At 38.2% G+C, this 24,312-nt stretch overlaps 1 protein-coding gene across 3 annotated transcripts in view; it reads right to left on the reverse strand.

The window, feature by feature from the left end:
• The window catches only part of FNDC3A (fibronectin type III domain containing 3A), a 178,523-nt gene extending 158,589 nt beyond the window's left edge, over positions 1 to 19,934 (reverse strand). Inside the window, exon 1 of one of the 3 annotated variants that reach the window (XM_059378318.1) lies at positions 19,891 to 19,934. The gene's annotated coding sequence lies outside the window, so the exon portion shown is untranslated. The other 2 variants (XM_059378317.1, XM_059378319.1) reach the window with 2 other exon arrangements.
• Between the last annotated feature and the right edge of the window lie 4,378 nt (positions 19,935 to 24,312).

The following is a 24,312-nucleotide window of genomic DNA, read 5'->3' on the forward strand; positions in this document are numbered from 1 at the left end:
ATAAGTACACAATTTGATAAATACTGACACATGAATACACCCATGAAACCATTATTACATCAGATAATGAATCTATCCATCACCCTCCAAAGCTTCCTATTTGTAATCCTGCCTTTGAATTTCCATATGAATAATGATGTTCAACAACTGCTTATATGCCTTCTGTATAGCTTTCTGGTTAAGAAGGTGTTCAGTATTTTTGGCCATTTTGTAACTCAGTTTGTTAGCTATTGTTTTAATAATGCTTTATATATTTTGGATATCAGTCCTTTGTCAAGTGATTTGAAGAATTTTCTCCCAGTCTGAGGCTTGTCTTTGCATTCTTTCACCACTGTCTTTAAATTTTTTATTTTTTATTAACATATAATGTATTATTAGCCCAGGGGTACAGGTCTGTGAAGCACCAGGTTTACACACGTCACAGCACTCACCATAGCACATACCCTCCCCAATGTCCATAACGTAACCACTCTCTCCCTACCCCCCTACCCCCAGCAATCCTCAATTTGTTTTGTGAGATTAAGAGTCTCTTGTGGTTTGTCTCCCTCCTAATCCCATCTTGTTTCATTTTTTCCTTCCCTACCCCCGAACACCCCCCACATTTCCTCTCAAATTCTTCATATCAGGGAGATCATATGATGATTGTCTTTCTCTGGCTTTTTTTTTTTTTGCTCAGCATAATACCCTCTAGTTCCATCCACATCAGTGCAAAAGGCAAGATTTCATTTCTTTTGATTGCTGCATACTATTCCATTGTATATATATATATACACCACATCTTTATCTACTCATCTGTTGATGGGCATCTAGGCTCTTTCCATAGTTTGGCTATTGTGGACATTGCTGCTATAAATGTGCCCCTTTGTATCACTACATTTGTATCTTTAGGGTAAATACCTAGTAGTGCGATTGCTGGGTCATAGGGTAGCTCTATTTTCAACTTTTTGAGGAACCTCCATGCTGTTTTCCAGAGTGGTTGTACCACCTTGCTTTCCCACCAACAGTGTAGGAGGCTTCCCCTTTCTCCATGTCCTTGCCAGCATCTGTCATTTCCTGACTTGTTAATTTTAGCCATTCTGACTGGTGTGAGGTGGTATCTCATTGTGGTTTTGATTTGTATTTCCCTGATGCTGAGTGGTGTGGAGCACTTTTTCATGTGTCTGTTGGCCATCTGGATGTCTTCTTTGCACTAATGTCTGTTCATACCCTCTGCCCATTTCTTGATTGGATTATTTGTTCTTTGGGTGTTGAGTTTGATAAGTTCTTTATAGATTTTGGATACTAGCCCTTTATCTGATATGTTGTTTGCAAATATCTCCTCTCATTCTGTCAGTTGTCTTTTGGTTTGGTTGACTGTTTCCTTTGCTATGCAAAAAGCTTTTGATCTTGATGAAGTCCCAACAGTTCATTTTTGCCCTTGCTTCCCTGGCCTTTGGTGATGCTTCCTGGAAGAAGTTGCTGTGGCTGAGGTTGAAGAAATTGCTGCCTGTGTTCTCTTCAAGGATTTTGATGGATTCCTTTCGCACATTGTGTTCCTTCATCCATATGGAGTCTGTTCTTGTGTGTGGTATAAGGAAATGGTCCAGTTTCATTTTTCTGCATGTGGCTGTCCAATTTTCCCAACACCACTTGTTGAAGAGACTCTCTTTTTTCCATTGGACATTCATTCCTGCTTTGTCAAATATTAGTTGACCATAGAGTTGAGGGTCTATTTCTGGGCTGTCTATTCTGTTCCAGCGATCTATGTGTCTGTTTTTGTGCTGTTTTGATGATGACAGCTTTGTAATAGAGCTTGAAGTCTGGAACTGTGATGCCACCAACTTTGGCTTTTTCAACATTCTTCTGGTTATTTGAGGTCTTTTCTGGTTCCATATTAATTTTCGGATTATTTTTTCCATTTCTTTCAAAAAATGGATGGTATTTTGATAGGGATTGCTTTAAAAGTGTAGATTGCTTTAGGTAGCACAAACATTTTCACAATATTTATTCTTCCAATCCAGGAGCATGGAACATTTTTCCATTTCTTTGTGTCTTCCTCAATTTCTTTCATGAGTACTTTATAGTTTTCTGAGTACAGATTCTTTGCCTCTTTGGTTAGGTTTATTCCTAGGTAGGTTATGGTTTTGGGTGCAACTGTAAATGGAACGGACTCCTTAATTTCTCTTTCTTCTGTCTTGTTGTTGGTGTATAGAAATGCAACTGATTTCTGTGCACGGATTTTATATCCTGACACTTTACAAAATTCCTGTACAAGTTCTGGCAGATTTGCAGTGGAGTCTTTTTGGGTCTTCCACATAAGATCTCACCAATGTCTTTTGAAGAACAGGAGTTCCAACTCTGAAGTCCAATTTAATGTTTTGGTTTATGGATGGTGATTCTGGTGTTGTACCTCAGAGTTCTTTGCCTAATCCAAGATTACAAAGATTTTCTCCTATGTTTTCTTCATGAAATTTTATATTTTTAAGTTTTATATTCTGCTTGTTCTATTCAATATCAAGGGGTACTGGAATCTCCACTAAAATATCCATTTGCATATTTTTCTTTGCAGTTCCATCATAATTCAAAGCTCTTTTGTTACATGCATAAAAATTCAGGATTATGTCCTCCTGATGATTTAATCCCTTTATTATTATGAAATGACCCTCTTTATCTCTGGTAATAATAGTCTTTGCTCTGAAATCTAACTTTTTTTTTTTTTTGAGAGAAAGACAGTAAGAGAGGGAACACAAGCAGGTGCAGTGGGAGAGGGAGAAGTAGGCTTCCCTCTGAGTAGGGAGCCTGATGTGGGGCTTGATCCCAGGTTCCTGGGATCATGACCCAAGCTGAAAGCAGACACTTAATGACGACTGAGTCACCCAGGCACCCCTGAAATCTAACTTCTGATCTAATATAGTAACCCCAGCTTTCTTTTGTAAAGGCTCAACATGCCATATCTTTTGCATCCTTTTACTTTTAACATATGTATTTTATATTTAAAGTAGATTTCCTGGAAAGCCTGGGTGGCTCAGTTGGTTAAGCAGCTGCCTTTGGCTCAGGTCATGATCCCAGCGTCCTGGGATCGAGTCCCACATCCGGCTCCTTACTCTGCGGGGAGCCTGCTTCTCCCTCTGACTCTGCCTTCCACTCTGTCTGCCTATGCTCGCTCTCGCTCGCTGACAAAAAAAAAAAAAAAAAAGTTTAAAAAAAAAATAAAGTAGATTTCCTATAGATATGATATACCTGGGTCTTGATTAAAAAAAAAAAAAATCTAACCCACTGATCTCTGCCTTTTAATTACAGTGCTTAGGCTGGGTTTAAATGTACTATCTTGTTTTTTTATTTGCTTCTTGTGTTTTTTCCTTTTTCTTCTTTATCTGCTTTATTTCAATTATTGTTACCTCATTTATCTCCCTTGTTGGCCTACAGTCCATTATTCTTTGCCACTTTAGTGGTTGCTTCAAGGCTTATAACATGCATCTTTAACTTATCATACACTAACTTCAAGTAACATACTAATTCAGGTATAAGTATCAGACCCTTGCAACAACATACCTGTAATTTCTCCCCTTCTTAGCTTTGTCCTATTGTTATCATATATTTCGCTTTTACATGTTTTAAACCTTATAATCATTATTATTTTTACAGTACACAGTCAACTGTCCTTTAAAGATACTTAGATTTTTAATAAATCATATATATTTACCCAATAGCTACTATTTCCAGTGCTCTTCATTCCTTTCTGTAGGTCCAGGTATCTTTTATGGTTTAATTTTCCTTCTGATTAAAGGACTCCATTTAACGTCTTTTAGTATAGGACTTAAAATAACATTCTTTCATCTTTTTTATGTTTGAGAAGTCTTTATTTTGCCTGTTTTTGAAGGTGCTTTTGCTTGGTAAAGAGTTCTAGGTGATGATTTTTTTTTCTTTTAGTGTTTCAAAGATCTTGCTCCACTATCTTCTACCTTAAATAGCTTCTGATGAGAAATCTGCTGTTACCCCTACCTTTGATCTGCTTTTCTTCAGTGGCTTTTAAGATTTCCTTTCTCTTTGTCACTTGTTTTTTGTTTGTTTGCTTTTTAATTTTTTCAATTTATTTATTTTCAGATAAACAGCATTCATTATTTTTTCACCACACCCCGTGCTCCATGCAATCCGTGCCCTCGATAATACCCACCACCTGGTACCCCAACCTCCCACTCCGTCACTTCAAACCCCTCAGATTGTTTTTCAGAGTCCACAGTCTCTCATGATTCACCTCCCCTTCCAATTTACCCCAACTCCCTTCTCCTAACACCCCTTGTCCTCCATGATATTTGTTATGCTCCACAAATAAGTGAAACCATATGATAATTGACTCTCTCTGCTTGACTTATTTCACTCAGCATAATCTCTTCCAGTCCCGCCCATGTTGCTACAAAAGTTGGGTATTCATCCTTTCTGATGGAGACATAATACTCCATAGTGTGTGTGGACCACATCTTCCTTATCTTGGTTCTTTCCATAGTTTGGCGACCGTGGCCATTGCTGCTATAAACACTGGGGTACAGATGGCCCTTCTTTTCACGTCTTTGTCACTTGTTTTAACTGATTTGATTACTATGTTCCTTGATGCCATTTTGTTCATTGTCCTTACATGGTGTTTCTTGGTTTACATATTTTATCAAATTTGGAAAAATTTTGTTGCTTATTATTTTTTTTTTCAGTTCATCTTCTAAACTATTCTCATTTCTGTGTATCATTTTGGATCCTTCCTTCTTCTTCTTTTTTTTTTTTAAATGGAGTCTCCACACCCAGCATGGAGCCAACAGGGCTTGAACTCACAACCCTGAGATTAAGACATGAGCTGAGATCAAAAGTCATACACTTAACCAACTGAGCCACCCAGGCGCCCCTCATTTTGGATAAATTCTATTGCTATGTCTTCATCTTTTCTTTGGAAATGTACAGCATGCCATTAATCTCATGCCACGTGTCTTATCTCTGACACTGAAATTTTAGTCTAGAAGATCCCTCCATTTAACATGCTCAATTTTACCTTTACCTTCTCTAACATATCAAATACAGTCATAACTGTTTTAATGTTCTTGTTCACCAATTCACCATCAATATCACTTTGGAGTCAGTTTTAAGTCAATTATTTTTCTCCTGTTATTACCTGCTTTTTCACAGGCTTAGTAGTTTTGACTGAATGCCAGATAAAAATTTTACCTTGTTGGCTACTGGATATTTTTGCATTCCTCTAAGTATTTTTGAGTTTTGTTCTGAGAACTCAATGTGGGTAAGTGACTTGGGTTGTGCTTTAAGCAACAACAGAACTGCGTTTTTACATTAGACAGGAACAGAGCTGCGTTTTTTAGTCTAGGGTTAATTTTTTTCCACTACTGAGCCAAGATCCTTCAGAGTACTCTACCAAATACCCTGTGAATTATGAGACATTCTACTCTAGCTGGTAGAAAGCAGCACTATTTCTGGCCGTCTGTGAGCCTGGATACTGTTCTATAGAATTGTTTTAGGTGGTTCTTTTTCTAATCCTGAGTAGTTTCCTTACATGTATGCATTTACCAATACTCTGCTAAATGATCAAGGGGGACCCTCTCCCGATCTTTGAGGTCCTTTTTCTGTGTAGATTTCTGCTCTCTGGTACTCTGTTCTGCATAGTCTAGTCTCCTGGGACTGCAAGCTCCATCAACTCAGAGAGTCAGCTGTTATCCATTTGGGATTCCCCTGTGCCATGCTCTGGAAACTTTCTCCTGGCAATAATCAGGTCCAAAGATACGGTTTGCCTTCTTTACCCCCTTTACACTGCCTGATTTCTAACATCCTAAGTGCCACTCTTTCATTTTTTTCTAGTTTTTTAAGTTCTTTCAGGCAGAAGAGTAAATTCAGTCCCTTTCACTTTTGACAGGGAATCAAATTCACTACTCTTTCTTTTTTATTTTTTTAAAGATTTTATTTATTTATTTGACAGACACAGATCACAAGTAGGCAGAGAGGCAGGCAAAGAGAGGAAGGGAAGCAGGCTTCCCGCCGAGCAGAGAGCCGGATGCAGAGCTGGATCCCAGGACCCTGGGTTCATGACCTGAGCCACTGAGCCACCCAGGCGCCAATTAGCCAACATATTATCATATCATTAAAAATTCACTACTCTTATTTTTCCTTTTTTATTTTGAGAGAATTAGCATATGTACTTGAGGGAGGGAAAGGGGCAAAGGAAGAGAGAGAGAGAAGATTCCAAAGATTCCAAGCAGGCTCTATGCCCAGGTCAGAGCCTGATGTGGGGTTCCATCTCTAAACCCTGAGATCATGACCTGAGCCGAAATCAAGAGTTGGACGCTTAAATGACTGAGCCACCCAGGTGCCTCACACTACTCCTAATTTTTAATGTACCCAGTGGACATTAGAAAGGTGAGTGAATTTATTATAAATAGAAACCAAATGGCCACGCTTTAAAAGCATGATTTTTAAAAAATATGGTCCAGGGTTCACCAATTGGCTGTGTGCTCTTGATATGTACTGAACTAAAAGAAAAATCAATGTTCTTTTTACAGATGCTTTGGACAAATGACACAGAATTTTTTAAGACTTTAATTCTGTGTCAGACCAAGTGTTACTTACTAGCAACCTGCAGAATGAGCTCTTATTAATAAAATTTGTTAACAGAATGTATAAAGTAAAATTAACACATTTCAAAAGATTACTTGGGCCTCTACTTCACTGCTAAGACATTCAGCTGCAATACAGTCAGAGGATTCCCACAATTTGCAGAAGGATACATTACTATCTGTTTATCTATCTATCATCAGTGCCCTCTTTGATTGCCCTGGTTTTTGCAGTGACTTTATTAGGTCATGGTTCTCAAGTCCAGGAGCTTTTATTTATAAATTAATATACGGTTAGCTTTATTATTGCCATTCAATTTGGTTTCTGGAGAAGGTTAAATAACCCAATAGTGTACAACGATGCATATATACGTTAGTGATGTTTTTGGCTTATAAGTTTACCTTGTTGTTTAAGTAGATGTATTTATAAACCTAATTTGGCATATATGGTTCATTGATCTGCTATTTATAAATTTATGCTATTTAAATAACTTACAACATATTTTTCTTGCAAGTGCAATAACCTGTTTTTATACATAGGGCAGTGTTTATAGGGCATTTTTCTGTAATGAACCATATGAAATTGTCATTTCTAAGGTAAAAAATATTAAAATAACACGATTTCACATGGTTTAACCTAATAAGAGTCTCATGCTCTACCAACTGAGCTAGCCGGGCGGTTTAACCTAATAAAGGCAAATACATATCTTGTATATAAAATACATTTCCTTATAAGGTAGGTGGTAATTTATATAGATCATTAGCAACAAATTTACTATAACTTATTTTCTAATTCCTTGTCCACTGGAAAGGTGGAAGAAGTAAAATGTGTAGGATGGGTGGGTCTCAGACTTTTATCCCACATAAATGAACAGAGGTTTAAAAAAAAGGAGAAGTTGATGGCCACTACCATTATTCTCCAATGCCAGACACATTATATATAACTTAATTTAATTAGGCCCTCTGGAGATAAAGCTCCCATGCCCCACTAGGAAATCACACCTTAATACTAACATGAAAATCTGGTTAAAATAGACTTCAAAGGCACTTCTGATGAAAAAGACATAAAAAAGATACATCCAGTCAGGAAACCATGGGAACTGAGAGCAGGAGTTGCTTCTAAGAAATCAACCCCAATCTGTTAAAGGACAGAGAGTGTACACATAATTAAGACCAACAATTTTTTTTTCTAAGTGCCCTTGTCTTAAATCCCATTTTACAGTTCTAGCTCATGTTTTCAGAGCACTTGGGTTACCTTTAGAGCCCAAGGTAATTATATCTGAGGCAATTCTGTTTTCATCTACAAATACTTTATTGTCCTTTTAAAATGTGCTGGCTTATATATTATATTCACTTTGCTTTTTTAGGATTTCAAATTCTTGCTTATAGGTATTGGGATGACTTTGAATTAAAGACTAAAACCTCTTGTTTCTGAATATTTTCTGACCAGAATTAACGCCTTGGCATCTAGGTTTGCAACAGAAGAGCTTGTATTCCCCTGTAAAAGCTATTGAAGTAGCTTCACTGTAATTTCACCATATTTAACATTTCCTTCTAAATAGAGAATTTTATAAGACATCATGAGAAAATCAAGAAACATTTCTGTATTTCTTATAAGAAAGATTTGTCTGTAGAACCCAATGTTTTAACATTGCCCTTTCGGAGGTAACAGATTCATTGTTTATAAATCGATTATTATGCCTGAGTTAAATATCATTGCCTCTGAACACGCTCATCTTCTCCCATCTTTTTAAAATTTTTTTATTTTTAAAACTTTTATTGTTATGTTAGTCACCCATACAATACATCATTAGTTTTTGATGCAGTGTTCCATGATTCATTGTTTACCTGTAACACCCAGTTCCGTGCAATACGTGCCTTCCTTAAACCCACCATCAGGCTCAAAGGGAAAAGTGAAGGGGGGGGAATCATTTTTTATTTTTTTTTTTAAATTTTCCTTCTTTTTAGTCTACCTTTAGCTCAAGCTGATGACATCAATCCTAGAATTTACCACCAACTTTCTTAAAATATTAGGTTCTAATACTGAAAGGGGGTGAGGAATAAAAATATCTAGACAAAACAGACTTGAAAACTATATTCAATTTTGTAATTTTACATTTGAAAAAATTGCTTTTATAATAAATATTCAGAAAATAAAGTACACTAAAATTGTCTTGTTTTGCGGGTAAGGTTATAAAGGTTGAGAATCACTTATCTATAATTCTTGCTTCTTTAATCTATGGTAACAGTTTCTGACCCACTGCTATGCTGAAAGTGCTAGTTTTAAATACACCAATGATTTTAGACACCAAATGGAAAGCTTGTGAATGAAGGCAGGTGTTATTAAAAATTACACAGAAAAAAGAGACATAAATCAAGACTGTCCAACAAGAAGGTGTGGCTCTAACACGGACTAATCATAACTGCCAAATCCAAACTTTCTTATGTTTTATTATTTTTGCTACCTCACAAAAGTTGTACATTTTATACTTAAGAACATATGTATAGTCATCATTTTAAATTCTTCCTCCTGCCCCTAATTTCAACTTCCATTTCTACAGCTACCCACAGGGAAAGGTACACTTTTAGGCTTGTTCTCTGCACTTTCCTATGTATATATAAGGTTTTCTAGATTTTTTTGGTTGTTGTATAAACCAAATGACATGTATTAGTCAGTGTCTTTCTTTTTCATGTGAAATACTGTAATATTTTCTTAAAGAAGTACATTTGTTATCTATTTCCATTCTTTTCTAGGCTGCCTAATATTCTACCGTATAAGGGCATATCATAACTTAACGATTCTAATGTCGAACAATGAAACTGCTTCCATTTTTCTCCTTACATTTCCCCCTCTGCAAGAAATATCCATATAATATTCTATATGAACATGACAGTATCTTTATACAGAAAAAAAAATCTGTTTAGAAGTAAAGCACTTTTAAAGTTCATAGGTACTGTTGAACTTTTCTCCTCAAAAAGATGAGATTATTTATACTTTGTTTTCCAATTTTACTTAGTAATATTAAGGTTGTCCAGTTTTTGTTCATTTTAATACAAAGGTTTAAAAAAAAATCCTATCTCCCTGATGTTTTCATTTGAATTTCTCAGAATAATAGCCCATCTAGATTTTAGTTTTGATAGTACCACAAAGAGGGTCCCTAATTATCTTTACCTCAACTGGACAGTCAATTGTTCCACACCATTTATAGACTAGCTCTTCCACCACTAGTTTATCACACAAGACATTCTCCTGTATCCATGGAGTTCCTCCTGAATTCGATATTCTGTTCCTATGATCAACATGCTCATTCCTCCTCCAAATTTTTATTTTTTAAAAAACTGTAATTTTATAGTATGTTTTGACTTTTGATAGGTATGTTCACTGTTGTTATATTTGTTTTTGAAATTTACTTGGCCATTCTTATGCATTTCACCTTCTCAAAACTTGAAACATTGGTTTGTCAAATTCCATTCTAAAATCCTACCATAATCTAATTAGGATTATAATGACTATTTTCTCATTTGATGAGAACTGCCATTTTTATGGTATTAAGTTGTTACATTCAGGAATACAGTATGCTCTCCATCCATTCAGATCTTCCTATAGTTTTCTTTATGTAGCTGTTGTATATTTTAGAAGATTCTTAAGTATTTTATAATTTTAGCTTCTACTTTTTTGTTTTCATAGTTGGCTACTGCTGGTGTATAAGGAAGTTAAAGAACAGGGGCGCCTGGGTGGCTCAGTGGGTTAAGCCTCTGCCTTCGGCTCAGGTCATGATCTCAGGGTCCTGGTATCGAGCCCCGCATCGGGCTCTCTGCTCAGCGGGGAGCCTGCTTCCCCCTCTTCTCTGCCTGCCTCTCTGCCTACTTGTGATCTTTCTCTCTGTCAAATAAATAAATAAAATCTTAAAAAAAAAATAAAGTTAAAGAATAATCCAAGTTATAGCCAGCTAGTTTACTGAAATCTCTTTGTGACTCAAATCATTTTCTGTTGACTATCTTGTATTTTCTAAGTAGGTAATCATACCAACCACAAATACCAACAGTGATAATATCTCACCTTATCCCACACACACCCCCTATTTAGAGGTTAATTATTTTTCTTGCTTCTTAATGAACTTGCTGAGACTTTAGGACAAATGGTACGTTTCTATCTTTTTACGGAAGTCCTTCTAATATTTCACTAATAACCCATTACAAGGTTATTTCCTATTAACAGTTATTAGGGACAATTTATTTTAGAAAATGATAGTTTTAGCACTAATAAGATAATCATATAGTTTTATTCTTTCATCCATGAATATAGTTAATTATGTCAATGTGTTTCCTAGTACTGAATCAATATTATACTCCTAGGATTTAATACATTGGAATTGGCCAAGGCTCTGGAGTCGGGTGCCTGGGTTCAAACCCCTAATCTTTCACTAACTAGTTGTGTGATATTGGTCATGTTATTTTACTTTCTACTTCAGTTTCCTCGTTTTTAAAAAGATGACAATATTATCTACCTCAGAGGGTTGTTTTAAGGATTAAGTAAACTGATATACATACATAAAGTTGTATGGAACAGCAGTCAGAACATAGAAGGATTTAATATATGTTAATTTATTGTTTACTGAGTGCCTTCTATTTGCCAGGCATAGAGTATGCAGCATGGCAGGCAGGGGTCACCAAACTAAGGCCTGTGAGCCAAATCTGGTCCCGTTTCTGTAAAGTTTTATTGGAACACAGTCATACCCAACGTTTATAACTTATCTATGGCTGTTTTAATGCTCCTACAACACAGTTAAGTAGTTGTAACAGTCCATACAGCCAAATACCTTATCTGCCCCTTTATACAAAAAAAAAATTGCCAATGACAGCAGTTCTGTTCCAACTCAAGAAGTTCATAAACTAATAGCTGAGACAGATAGGAAATATATATGCTATAGTATGATATGTACACAATCATGATATTGAGAAACATGGCAGTTCAGTATTAAATGGCAAAAAGGATTCATATAAGTGAAAAAAATGGCAAGAGAAGAGGTATTTTACTTACCCTTAATTATTTTTAAATATGCATTTGTTTATATGTCTTTACCTTTCATCCCAGTTTGTGAATTACTAGAGGGAAGGAGTACAGTATTCATCTTTGTGACATTCATAGTATCTAGGACATTTCAAGAATTAACAAATGATAGATGAATAAATGGTGAAAAGAACAACAGGTTATCTAGGTGTTAGAGCCTCTTATTACCCCTCTTTAAAGTGAAGAAACTAAGGCCCATAGAGGTAAGTAACATGTTCATGTTTATATACAGCCAATAAGGGAGGAAGCCAACAAATAAACCTCTACTTGCCTACTGTAAAATGTATGTTCTTTCTACTACATAGTTGGGAATAAATATAGTCACATGATATCAATGGACTATATACTTTGAAATAGAGACCAAATACATTATAATTGATGCAGCAGAATTGTGGTATGATTTTAATATCTAAAATTGAGCAATGATTTGAATAAAACTCATGTTTTTGAAAATACTAGCCTGGAAGCAGGCTGAAAGATGGATTAGAAGGAAACTGCACCTACATTTTCTCCAAGGCTACTCTACCACACACATTAGGCCAATTTTAACAAGGTTCAAGGAACAGATTAAACAAATATAACTGCAGGGACTCCTGGGTGGCACAGTCAGTTAAGCGTCCAACTCTTGGCTTCATCTCAGGTCCCGGTTTCAGGATCTTGAGATGGAGCTCCATGTCAGGCTCAGCACTCAGCATGGAGTCTGTTTGAATTCCCTTTCCCTCTAGCTCAGTCCCTCCCCGCTAAAAGAAATACATAAATATTTATAAAAAATATAACTGTAAGCATACAGTGGCATTTGAAGAATAATAATGCACCTACTGATCTGAAGTATCAGAAATTGCTGGTCCCAACACTGATAGAAGAAATAAAAAACTATTAACTAAAAGTATAAGAAGAAAGCATATACTTCAAATGAAAATATTATATGGAAAAAATCAAGTCTTAAGAACAAAACTGCAAATTGAGAATGCCTGTCTTAAGCAAACAAAAAAAAAACCTAGAAAATGAAATCACATACTATAAATATTTTCACTTTAAGAATGTAAGCAAATCTTAAGAAAAACTGATTCTGATATAAATGACTACTCCTTCAAGCTTGATCTCAAAAGCAGTTCTTGTACAGAATATCTATTTCTGCAAAAGAAAGCACATCATTAGTTTTTAAAGAGAAGTATTAACTGTGCTTTAAAATGCACATGAACCCCTGTATAGGATCCCCAAAGTAGGAAGATTTTTTTTTCTCTCCCTGAGGAATTAAATAATAAAGAAATCACCTATATTTTCTAACTTATTCTGTTCAAATGTATATTGAAATGTGGATTCTAAAGGAGGAAAACAGAAAATATCTATTAGATATTTGTGATAGAGGCTGATTAATACAATCTAATTTATTAAACTTAGGTAACTTTTATATCAAGGTTTATTTCAAAGTACACATCAAGTTTACTTTTATTTCTGACTAAGAGTAGAAGAGATCTCAAAAAGCTAGAAAGGAAGAGAGATATGAAAGTGAATCAGAAGTAACAGTTCCATCCGTAAAATAAAAGTACTACCATATATCCAGCATGTCTGTATAGGATTTAAAAAATTACCAAGTATAGGGCCTAAACACCAATGAGAGTTCAACAAGTGGATATTATTACTCCATACACAGGAATAGTCTTTCTTCCACTTGGAGAAAAAAAAAAATCTTAAGGAATTCCCTTTTTGCATATTTTTATCCCACTCTAGAAAAGACTAGCTGAAGTTGCTTGGAATATAAGATAAGTACTCCCTTGCAAAAAGAACAGAGGCATTGGATATGGACCACAATGAAAGATTATTAAGAATAGAAAAGAAAGCTTTTACATGCAATCTCTTTGCCAAAAAAGCAGTTAAAACTTTTGATTGAACTAAATGTTTAGTGGAAGCACATCTGCAGAACTTTGGAGGATAAAACTTGAACTCACTCTGGTGTTACTTAAAAAAACAAAAAACAAACAAACAAAAAAACCACCAAAAAACAAAACTGCATTGCTTCCAATATGGCAGGATTAATATAAGCGTTTACTTGGTACTTTGTTTACATGGTTTCCAATATCTTTTTGGGTGCTCACAATTTTTTTGTGGGGAAAACAGGATAGGTATTTTTCTCAATTTTAATGACTGGGAACTTAAGATGGAAAAAAGCTAATCTGAGATCATATGGCTAATAAGGGTAAAGCTGGAACTAAGATCCATGGTAAACTCCTAAAAAACAGAATAGCTGGAATGATCCAGCTGTTTTAGGCTCTGGCAAAAGGGAGGTTGGAACCGAACTGTTAATTTCTCTCTAAAGCAAACATTTTTTTTTTAAAGATTTTATTTATTTATTTGACAGAGAGAGAGACCACAAGTAGGCAGAGAGGCAAGCTGGGGGCTGAGGGAGAAGGCTCCCTGCTGAGCAGAAAGCCCCATGCAGGGCTCGATCCCAGGACCCTGAGATCATGACCTGAGCCAAAGGCAGAGGCTTAACCATTGCGCCACCCAGGTGCCCCTAAAGCAAAATTTAAAAAGTCAAATTTTTTTACGTAGCAATTCATGATGGAAATTTAATTTAGTTTTAAATTTCGTTCAAAAGGTTTGTACTACCCTACAATATAAGACAGTATACACATTTACAAAGTATGAGAAATGTTAATATAAATAAATTACAAAAATTAACTTAAGTTTTGAAGTTTTGTTTGGTTGGTTTTAATGTTTTTAAGAGGGGAAAAAAGAAAACACACTGATTTTATCTAGGCCACTCTCCATCTTACTCGTCTTTGCTCTTTTCTAGCACCTAATACTATCCTTCATGTATAGAACATATTTACTAATGCCTTCAGATCAAAAAATGTTCTATGCCATATTCTGGCTCTCCTGATGACACAAAATGATGTCATTACTCTTGATGACTAGCCAATTCATTCATGCAACCATAACCCCGAGGCACCATATGAAACACAATGTGAAGGAAATAATTGCTTCAGATATACACATCTATAAATTTAGAAACTTCACAGAGCTATTCCATGTAAATGAATTTTCCAAAATAACTGATACTTATCCTTTAAATTACCATAACTTATATTTAAATAATCTTAATGGAAAAAATGAAAAAAAAATTTTTTTTAAGATTCTATTTGTCAGATAGAGAGAGAGAGACAGCACAAGCACGGGGAGCAGCAGGCAGAGGGAGAAGCAGACTCCCTGCTGAGTTGGAGCCCAATGTGGGACTCAATCCCAGGACTCTGGGACCATGACCTGAGCCAAAGGCAGACACTTAACTGACTGAGCCACCTGGGCATCCCTTAATGGAAATATTTTAAAAGTGATTTCTAGGTCTTCTTTACCTTAATCTGCACATGACACAACCTTTTCTTGATGACTCAACCTCATCAATGTAAATATCAATTATTAGCCTATTCTGTAACACAGTGACTCTTGGAGTTACTGAAAGGTATCTAACTTAACTGTTTACCTCCTCACTAACTCATCCTAGACTACTTTTAAAGACAAGGTTTCCTACCAGCAGATCCCTATTATCTCTTAAAAGCCACCAGTACCCTGGCCAAAGTTTGTAAAATGCCAGTTTCAGTTTAAACTATGTAAAATCAGAAAAGGCAGTTGATATACTTAGCCTTACAAAATTTTAAATCAAGCCATGATGTAACTATTTTCACTGCTCTAAGGCCTGGCTCAAAGGTTTTTCTTCTTTCACTTCCTAGTTCTGAGACCTAGTGGCTGTTTGTTGCTAGAAGTTTGGCCACAAAATAACAATTACAGTAATAGTTATTTCTGCATATTTTCTTTATTTTTACTATAACAGAGGGAACAAATATAAATGACATTCATAACAAACAGCACCAAACAACCATGTAGACAAATGATATAAGGCATCTCACTTCATGTGCTGTAAGGACAATTACCTAGTCCAATTATTAGCCAGAAGTCTGCAAACTAGGTCCACTAGCCAAATACAGCCCACAGAGAGCTTGTTTTTGCTTGGCCCTTGAGTTAAAAATGATTCTTATATTTATAAAAACTCATTTAAAAAATAAACAAAAAAGAATACTCAGAAGAGACTACAAGTAAACTGCAAAGTGTAAAATACTATCTGGCAGTCTGCAGAAAAAGTTTGCTATTCTTGATCTGTTTATCTGTAATAAACACACATATATAAAACATATATAGCTATCCCTTACACATAAAGCTTAAGGTATTAATATGTCAAAGTAGACACATAGTTCTTTCAGTGATGAGTTCTTAAGGATACAACCAAATTATCTTCTCCAGCCCTGCCTATTCCTTTTGATCATGCCCTGGGGCTTAGCCAAAATCTGTAGGCCACCTTCTCTTTCTTCCTCTTAATACTTACCCTTGGATGCTCTCAGACTGGTCTCCCTGCTCCTACTTCCAGCCCTGGATGTCAGTCTTTTCTGGAATGTCTTTCCCTTTGCTAAGTTTTCCCCAAGCTTCAAGTCTGACTTCTTCCAAATGCCTTCTATGATCTTCCAGCCTTCAGTGGCCTCACCTTCTCTCGAATTACAGTCTTTTCCACACAATTTAATAATAACAGCTTATATTTTTGCTAATGATTTTCTGTGTGTTAGTCTAGTATCCATAACTATTTTCTAAACAACTTGAAGGAAAGATATACTGCTTTAGTATCCCCACTTTAATAATAGCTCATCATCCTCTAAGCCCATGTCATCTACCAACTGTACCTCTCTACCTTGGAGAAAAAATAACTTGAGGACTGGTAATGGGTGATAAGTGATTGGAAATATCAAAGAGATAACACCCACAAAATAACTTGATGGAAGAAGATAAGTTACACCGCAAACTTAGAAAGTGTATGTGAAAGACAAACAAAACTGTAATAGTAGAAGGACAGAGAGATAAGGATCAAGAGATTAAAAGATCACTGAACAATACTTTGAAATGAGATCAAAATATTAAAATTATAAAAGCTTACAATATAAGTTAAAAGAACAAAATTTGCCTTTCAACACTATTGGCCATTAATTTCCTTTTAACAAGCAGCTCTTGACATTGATATCCATAAGGACATTTTTTTTTTTTTTGCAATGTGATAACTGAAGCACTAAACAATTCAATGGGATAGACATACACTGTATTCTCTTTAGATTTTTCAATATTCTAAATTTATTTGAAGTGTGCTAGAGATGAGAAAAAAAATCCCCTATCAATTGATTACCTGGCTAATAAAATTGGAAAACATGGGCCTATCCCTACATCACTCTTAATGATAACACCTAGACTCATTTTCATAAAAAAATGCACCCAGAATATAAAAAAAAGTTTTTAGTACTTCATCAAACTATTAAATATAAGGTACACAAGACTTGCATGCATAAACATAAAAACAAAAGTTTTAAAACAATCATATACATTACCCATGAGTTTAAACTAAAAATATTGCATATTATAAATTAAGTGCTCTTTACCTAAGTAAAGCTACAAGACAAGGAGAATACTAATCATATATTCCTTTTTTTTGTCCTGGGTTTTACAGTCTCTCAGTCCTGACCTATGCCTGGCTGGTCAGAGAAGAGGGAAACAGTTTTCTTAATTAGTAATAAAATATGCCTAATATTATACTGTAGAAGTTTTACAACAAAAAATTAATTATTAAATGCATGGTAAAATGAATCAGCTCTCAATTACTCACATGATGAGGGGAAGTGATGACACAGATTACACCAAATGATAATCCTAGCATCAGTTTTTTCAAATGCTTATCATTAATTTGGAAGAAGGAAACTGCCTTTATGATTACATCTGACTGAGGCCAGGGTTAACCAGAATGTTTATATTCACTAAACATTCAATGATTTTGAGGTTTTGAAAGGAGAGACAAAAGGGAAAAAGAGGGAGTTAATTCAAAAGCATACAGGTGGCTAATGGCAACCAGCCTGGGATAAAAGAATTTCTGTCAACCTACCTAAGAAAATTGAGAAATGATCTGTGAAGAAAATGAAAACAAACAAACAAACAAACCAGTAAAACTTACAAGGACAGTGCTAAAATTTTAAAATAGAATGTTATTTGTAAAAATTTTAATGATTTTTTTTCCTCTTAAATTATCCTTTCTTCCCACTAACTAGTATTATTAGTGATGGCAAGAACTACCAGTGGGCCAAAAAGCTGAAAGGAAATTTTAGGTCCTATGTTACAAAAGATGTGTTAAAAATCCTTTTATCACTCTTTTCTGTTAAGCCCACCGTCTGTCTTAATAGGCACTTTATCTCATTACTCGAGAGAAATCAATTCAACCAAGAAAATACCAAAAAGGCAGAGGAATCATTCCTCTGGAATATTTTTAGGTGATTCAAACAAAACTTACACGATGGCAAGAATTACAGATTTAGCAAATACACAAATACAAGATCACAGTCACAAATCTCAGTTAGTTGCTGCCTAACATATGGCTCCAACTTCTTAAGTGGCATATGTTTAGCTTGGGTGCTGGTAATAGCATGGTGGTAAAATAGTATAGTAACAGTTCAACTTTAGTTATTTCATTCTTATAATACAGAAAAACACTCCAACTTTGGTTACAAGAACTAAAAAGAGGGACCACAATACGAAACAATTATGTTGCTCGGTTTTAGAAGTCCACACCAAACACATATGAGGATTAACAAGGCAAAAAATAAATAAATAAATAAATAAAAATGAAAAAATCTTACCAGCTTATTATTCTTAGTTAGAAGATGCTCAGACACAAAGGTGGCCAAAGAAACTTACACAAATTTCACAAAAGAAAATCTCTAATTCAAGATCCCTAGCACCTCAGCAACCATTACACCCCCCCCCAATATCCCAAGGTTTTCAACGCTGTTTGATAAAGGAACGATCAACGACTACTTCAATTACAACAGCCCCCGCTGTGCTCCCGACTGTATGACAAAATTATGTGTTCATTTTCCTTTACCTAACGCATGGCGTCCCTCCACAGCCGTGTCAAAAGTTCAAAGATCCAGGTTGTTAAACAGGGCGAGGACCGCAGCCTCCAGTCAACCTCCTGACTGAACAGGTGGTTAACTCAGCCGCGTAGAGGAACGGCCAGGTACTGGCACCAGCCAAACAGGATCAAACACACCAGGGCGGGTTTTCGAGGTTTTAACCCCAAGATGAACGGGGGAAAGTCTCTTCAGAAAAAAACGTTCAAGTCCGGCGACTGCCTGGCGGCCGAAGCCTAAGGCACGGCGGCCGCTCGGCGATCTTCTCCGGCGGGCTGCGCACTCGACCCCCTGAGCCTCCGCGAGTGGCGCTGCTCACCGCCGGCCGGGGCGGGGGGGAGCGGAGGGAAGGCCGCCCGCGCCGCCTCCTCCGGCTGGTGGCGGGGCCGCAGTCGCGCCCCCCACAAGCGCCTGCGGGCGAGACTCGGGCCCGGCAGGTGGCCGACAAGTTGACGGGTCCTGTCCCCGGCCCCACTCCCCCCTGCCCACAGCGCGCCCACAGGACGGGGTGGGCCGGGCCCCTCGACGGGCCCGATCCCCGCTCGGCGCCGCGGCCCCTCAGACCCAGCCTAACGGTTTCCGTGGCGCCTGCTCCGCGACGGGAATGGGACAGCTCGGTCTCCCCCGCCTTTCCCGATGGGAGCGCCCGCGCTCTCACCTCCGAGTCACGCCGCTCTGAGGCGGAGGAAGGCGGCTACCCTGGCGCCTCTTCTTCGGGTTCCTGATCGTTCTCGCTCTACCTCAGCGGCAGAGCCAACTCTCGGGGCCGCTGCGGCCGCCGGCGCTCTGACTGTTGGGGTGGTTTTCCGGCAGTGACGGCGCCGCCTCAGCCCCGCTCTTCGCTCCCTCTCCGCGTAGCTCCCGCTTTCTGTTTCACCCGAGGGACCACGAACGCCGCCGCCGCCATGCTTACTACGGAGCCGGGAGGAGGAGCCCCGAATCGGCGCGCCCAATGCGGCTGCGCGAGCCTCGCCGACGGCGCCCCCGGCCGGCCCGGACCCCGCGTTCCCGCCCCGCGCCCGAGCCTGCCAGCCCTGCGGGTCTTTCCCGGGAGCGCGAGTCGCCCGCCGAGTCCCTAACACTGGGCGTTCCAGCGCCCCCTTACCGCTCCCAGGGCGCCCACCGCCCTCCCGGGGCTGCACGGTCCGTCCTGAGGCCTGGTTGCGCTAGGTTCGACTTAGCATCTGCCGCGGCCAGCCGGAGAGCAACACTAGGGAAATGTGGAGTTAATTGACTTCCTAGGGCCACTCACGCAATTCTCAGTCCAGATTGTAAAAGGCTCCCTCCGAGACGCGCCGGGTCAGCCTCTTTCGGAAAGCACAAGAACTTAACGCTGGCAGGTGCTTTTAAAGACACTCCCCCAAGGAATAGGAAGCCAAGCGAAGTGGGTTGGATATTTTCCATCCTAAACACTTAGAGCCCCGGATCTCTACGGCAAGCAAAAATATTTAGATAATTACTTCAGTTGAAAACGTGGGGCTTAGTTTCCTGGTCTGTTCCCCAGCCAAATCGCATGAAAACCCATTACCTTAATTTCTACAACAGCGCGAAGCTTACTAGTGAACGGAGCAGAGATTCCTTTAAACCTCCAGCAACTGGGGGCGCTGCAATAATTCCCGAGGGCCGGCCAGGGCTGCTTACTTTTGCAGATTCCACTAAAAGTCTTGGGAAGGGGGTCGTCTTTGGGACCGAGAGTCCGACTCCAGTAATTGTCCCTTCAAAAACAGTGATGAATGTAACCAGGCTCCACCGTTCTAGCTTTATTTCACTTTATTAATTGTGCTGCATTTTAATATAGCAGTATTTTTATTTTAACCCTGTTTCAGAAATCCTCTTAAAATCTACTTACTCCCTACATTCTTAAAGAGTACAATGGTTAATGAAACCCTTTGTCCACGGTTAACCATCAAATATGATACCTTGGCCATATGCTGAAGTCCCAGGGGATTGCTGAGGTATATAGGATCCCTATTTTGGTGATGTCTTTTTTTCTTTTTTTCTTTTTTTTTTCCTCTGTGGAATGTTCTCATCACCTTTTCTAATAATCTGTCACTGCTTCTCATCTCCTCATCTGTCTCTTTATCCACTCTGAGCCTTCCCCTCATCCTTTCTACTCTACTGTTTATTTTTTACTCTTTTTTCTTGATGGCATTTCTCTGGCTCCAGGTGATGATTGATCAGATATTTCTATCCATAGCCAGCTAAGGAGAGAATCTTTTTCTTCCCATCAGTAAATAGGACAGTGATTCTATATCGAGTGATATTTTGAGATATTTTTATTGCTGTTCACTATCAAAAGTTCTTTCCCTGTGAGAGGTGTTTTCTTTCTTTAACTTCCAGTTTTGGCCCTCTTCCAGACAAAATTGCTGGAAATCTGATCTCTGAGTAACTGAAGCATAACTGTGTATTGTTTTAAAATATGAGTATTTATCAGAGTGTGGGCAAGTTGGGTGGCTACTCCATATTGCTCCCCTAGCTCTGTTTGGTTGAAGACTAAGTTAGTGGTTTCCAAACCTAATTCTAAGCTAGTAATTTCCTAAGCTTCCTTCTTGGGAGTTTTTTAAAAGGCCAGAATCTTATAATCTACCCCTTAAGATTTTGTCCGAGGAGGGGGCAGGGAACAGGAAATGACATTTTTTAAAACACTGTATTTTTAAAAAGTATCCTGGGCATTCCTACATGTATAGGCACAACAAAGAAGAACAGCTATTTTGAAGGAGACTAAGACATAATTCCAGAATATCACTGAAGTAGATATAAAGATTGTAGTCAACAATATGCAACACTGGAAGGTTGAGTCAAGTGAGGACTGGGGAATTTATGTCCTGTGGAGAGAATGAATCATACACATAAATAACCCTAACACAGGCACCAGTATGAATTCTCTGGGAATCTAGAAAGGCACAAGAATTTACGTCAGCTTTGAACAAGTCACTTCTCAGTACTTCATTTTTCTTCTCAATAAAATAAGGGTCATTTTCAATCATCTATCTTAAACTCTCATCAATAGTCAACACGTTGACCAATTATTTCTTTGAATATAACTTCTTCCTTTGGCCCTATACTCTTGGCATTTTTTCCTGCACTTCTGAGTACTATGTCTCTAATTCCTGTGCAGTTTCCTTCTCCTCTCCCTTTTGTTTCCGTTATAACCTCTTGACCTAAACATCATTATCTTCACCAATGGCTTTAGTTATCTATATGCTGATAATATATGCTGGGCTAGAGACACCTCTGTCTCTAGCCCAGACCCTTCCCCTAAATCTCAAATCTGATACCTACTCTTTTATTGACATGTTTACTTAATGTCTTACAGCTACAAAGTGTGGTTCAACTGAGTTTATAAACTCTTCCTGTATTCCTTTCTCCTCATCTGTCCAGTTGTTCAGATCAAACATGTAATAGTCATCCCTGGTATCTCCCTCACCCTCATTTTCCATATTCATTGTAGCTTCAAGTCCTGGCAATTTTATCTTTCGAAACTCCCAAATTGGTCCACTTTTTACCAATTGCCACTAATTCAATCTGGCCTCACATATACAGTCTAAGCCCTTTCAATTCATTTTCCACTTTGCAGCCAAAATGATCTCTTTTGGTTATTTTATTATTACTTTTTAAGAGACGGGATGAGAGAGAGAATAAGGGGAGGGTCAGAGGAAAGAGAGAGTCCTAAGTGGGCTTCATGCCCAGCACAGAGCCCAATGTGGGGCTCAATTCCACAACCCTGAGATCATGATCTGTGCGAAAATCCAGAGTTGGGCACTTAACTGATGACCTACCCAGGTGCCCCTGCAGCCAAAATGATCGATCTTTCTTTCTTCCTTTCTTTCTATATATATATATATTTTAAAGATTTTTATTTATTTATTTGATAGACAGAGATCACAAGTAGGCAGAAGGCAGGCGGGGGGGGGGGGGGAAGGAAGCAGGCTCCCCACTAAGCAGAGAGCCCGACGCGGGGCTTGATCCCAGGACCCTGAGATCATGACCTGAGCCGAAGGCAGAGGCTTAAACCACTGAGCCACCCAGGCGCCCCCAAATTGATCTTTCTAAAAGCAAGTATGACTATGTCACTTCCATCGAAAACCTTTAAACAGCTTTTATTCTAAGATATGACTAGAATTTTTAAGATGGCCTACCAGACTGCATGAGGTCTTGCTTTTTCCAGTTTCATCTCCTACCACTCTCCCCTTACTTCCTGTACAGAAAACTTCCTGACCTCCTTTTAGTTTCTCAAATGTGCTGTGATTCCAGCAGCCACAGGCTCTCTGCACATTCCAGTTTTCTCCCTTGTAACCATCTTATCTCTTACTCACAGGAGTAAGGAAAAACATTTCTGACTTCCCAGAGGAGTTCAAGACCCCTTGTTCATGTCCGCTCCCCTACACTGGGTATACTTTCCCTCTATGACCCTATAGCTTGCAACATTTTGGTATATGTGAATACTGGACATATTTCCATTGCTTTCTTCAGGAAGAGAAGGACTGTGCCTATTTTTGCTTACCCAGTGCCTGGCATGTGGTAGGCCCCTTAAATACTTCCTGAATGGTTGACTTTGTTCTTGGAGGTCCCTTCAAGGATTCTAGAAGGTTATTGAATCATATAATTAGGAAGGAGATTACTGAGCACTTTTAAGACAGCCATCTTCTGTATGATTAATAGGAAGAGATTCAAGAATATGTTAGGAGACAATTCTCCATAGAACTGTCATGTTTCTGTATGTTTCACGAGCAGAGGCAGAAGCAGCTTTGGTTCCAGATTATCTGTCTTTTCCAGGATGTTTGTATAAACAGACAGCCTTGGAAGGCAGAAATAGTGTCTCCCACTGATGCAATAGGAGGATTTTTTTTTTTAACTATTTAGCATGAAAATGTCATCTTTTGTGCTGAAGGTTAAACAGCTTTGTTTGCAGCCCATTGTAAAAGTTTGGGGAGTTCTAAGCTTGCGTTCCTCAGCTGTGATGCAGACCTACTGCATATGTGACATCCCCTGGTCCACTCCATGTTGTCCCTAGGCGAAAGCTGGGAGTCAAGGGAATTGCCGTGAACATGAAGCTGGTGCTGCTTGCTGTGTCATATGTAATTCAGTCCTCTGACCCAGAAGACTCAGGTCTTCTGCTAGCACCCAAGAAACTGTGGCAGTCTAAATTATTAGCTTGCAAGGGACATAAAATCTCAGACACGTCACAACACTTGACAAGATACAGTGGGTTGAGGAGAAAGAAAGAGATAAAGAAGTCAAAGAGCAAGTGGAAACTTGTCTTTAAAGAAGATGGGAGGAAAAGTTTGGTGAGGAAGAGAGATGGGAAAGCAGATCGAGGTGGAGGTGTTGTGCCAACTGAGTTCTCTGAGCAACATTTGGGGCTCTAACTCTGGGCAGAGTCAGAGAAAAGACTACTGCCATTGCTCTTCTTTTCAGATGGAGAAGTGCTATACCTCTGGTAGAAGAGAGGGAGGTGAAAGCAATTGATCAGGAGGAGGTAGACCAGTTAAAATAGTCAGAAGCTTTTTCACCCTTTGTCTCTGAAAAGGAGTATGGTATAAAGTGTGTGTGTTGTGGGGAGAGTCAGGTATATCTGGGCTTGAATCTCAGCTCTACTACTGACTGGTTGGTTATCCTTGGGCACGTTATTCTCTGAGTCATGTCCTCACTTGAAAAATGAAGATAAAATGCC

The sequence above is a fragment of the Mustela nigripes genome, chromosome 15 (assembly GCF_022355385.1).
Source record: "Mustela nigripes isolate SB6536 chromosome 15, MUSNIG.SB6536, whole genome shotgun sequence".
Classification (NCBI taxonomy): Eukaryota; Metazoa; Chordata; class Mammalia; order Carnivora; family Mustelidae; genus Mustela; species Mustela nigripes.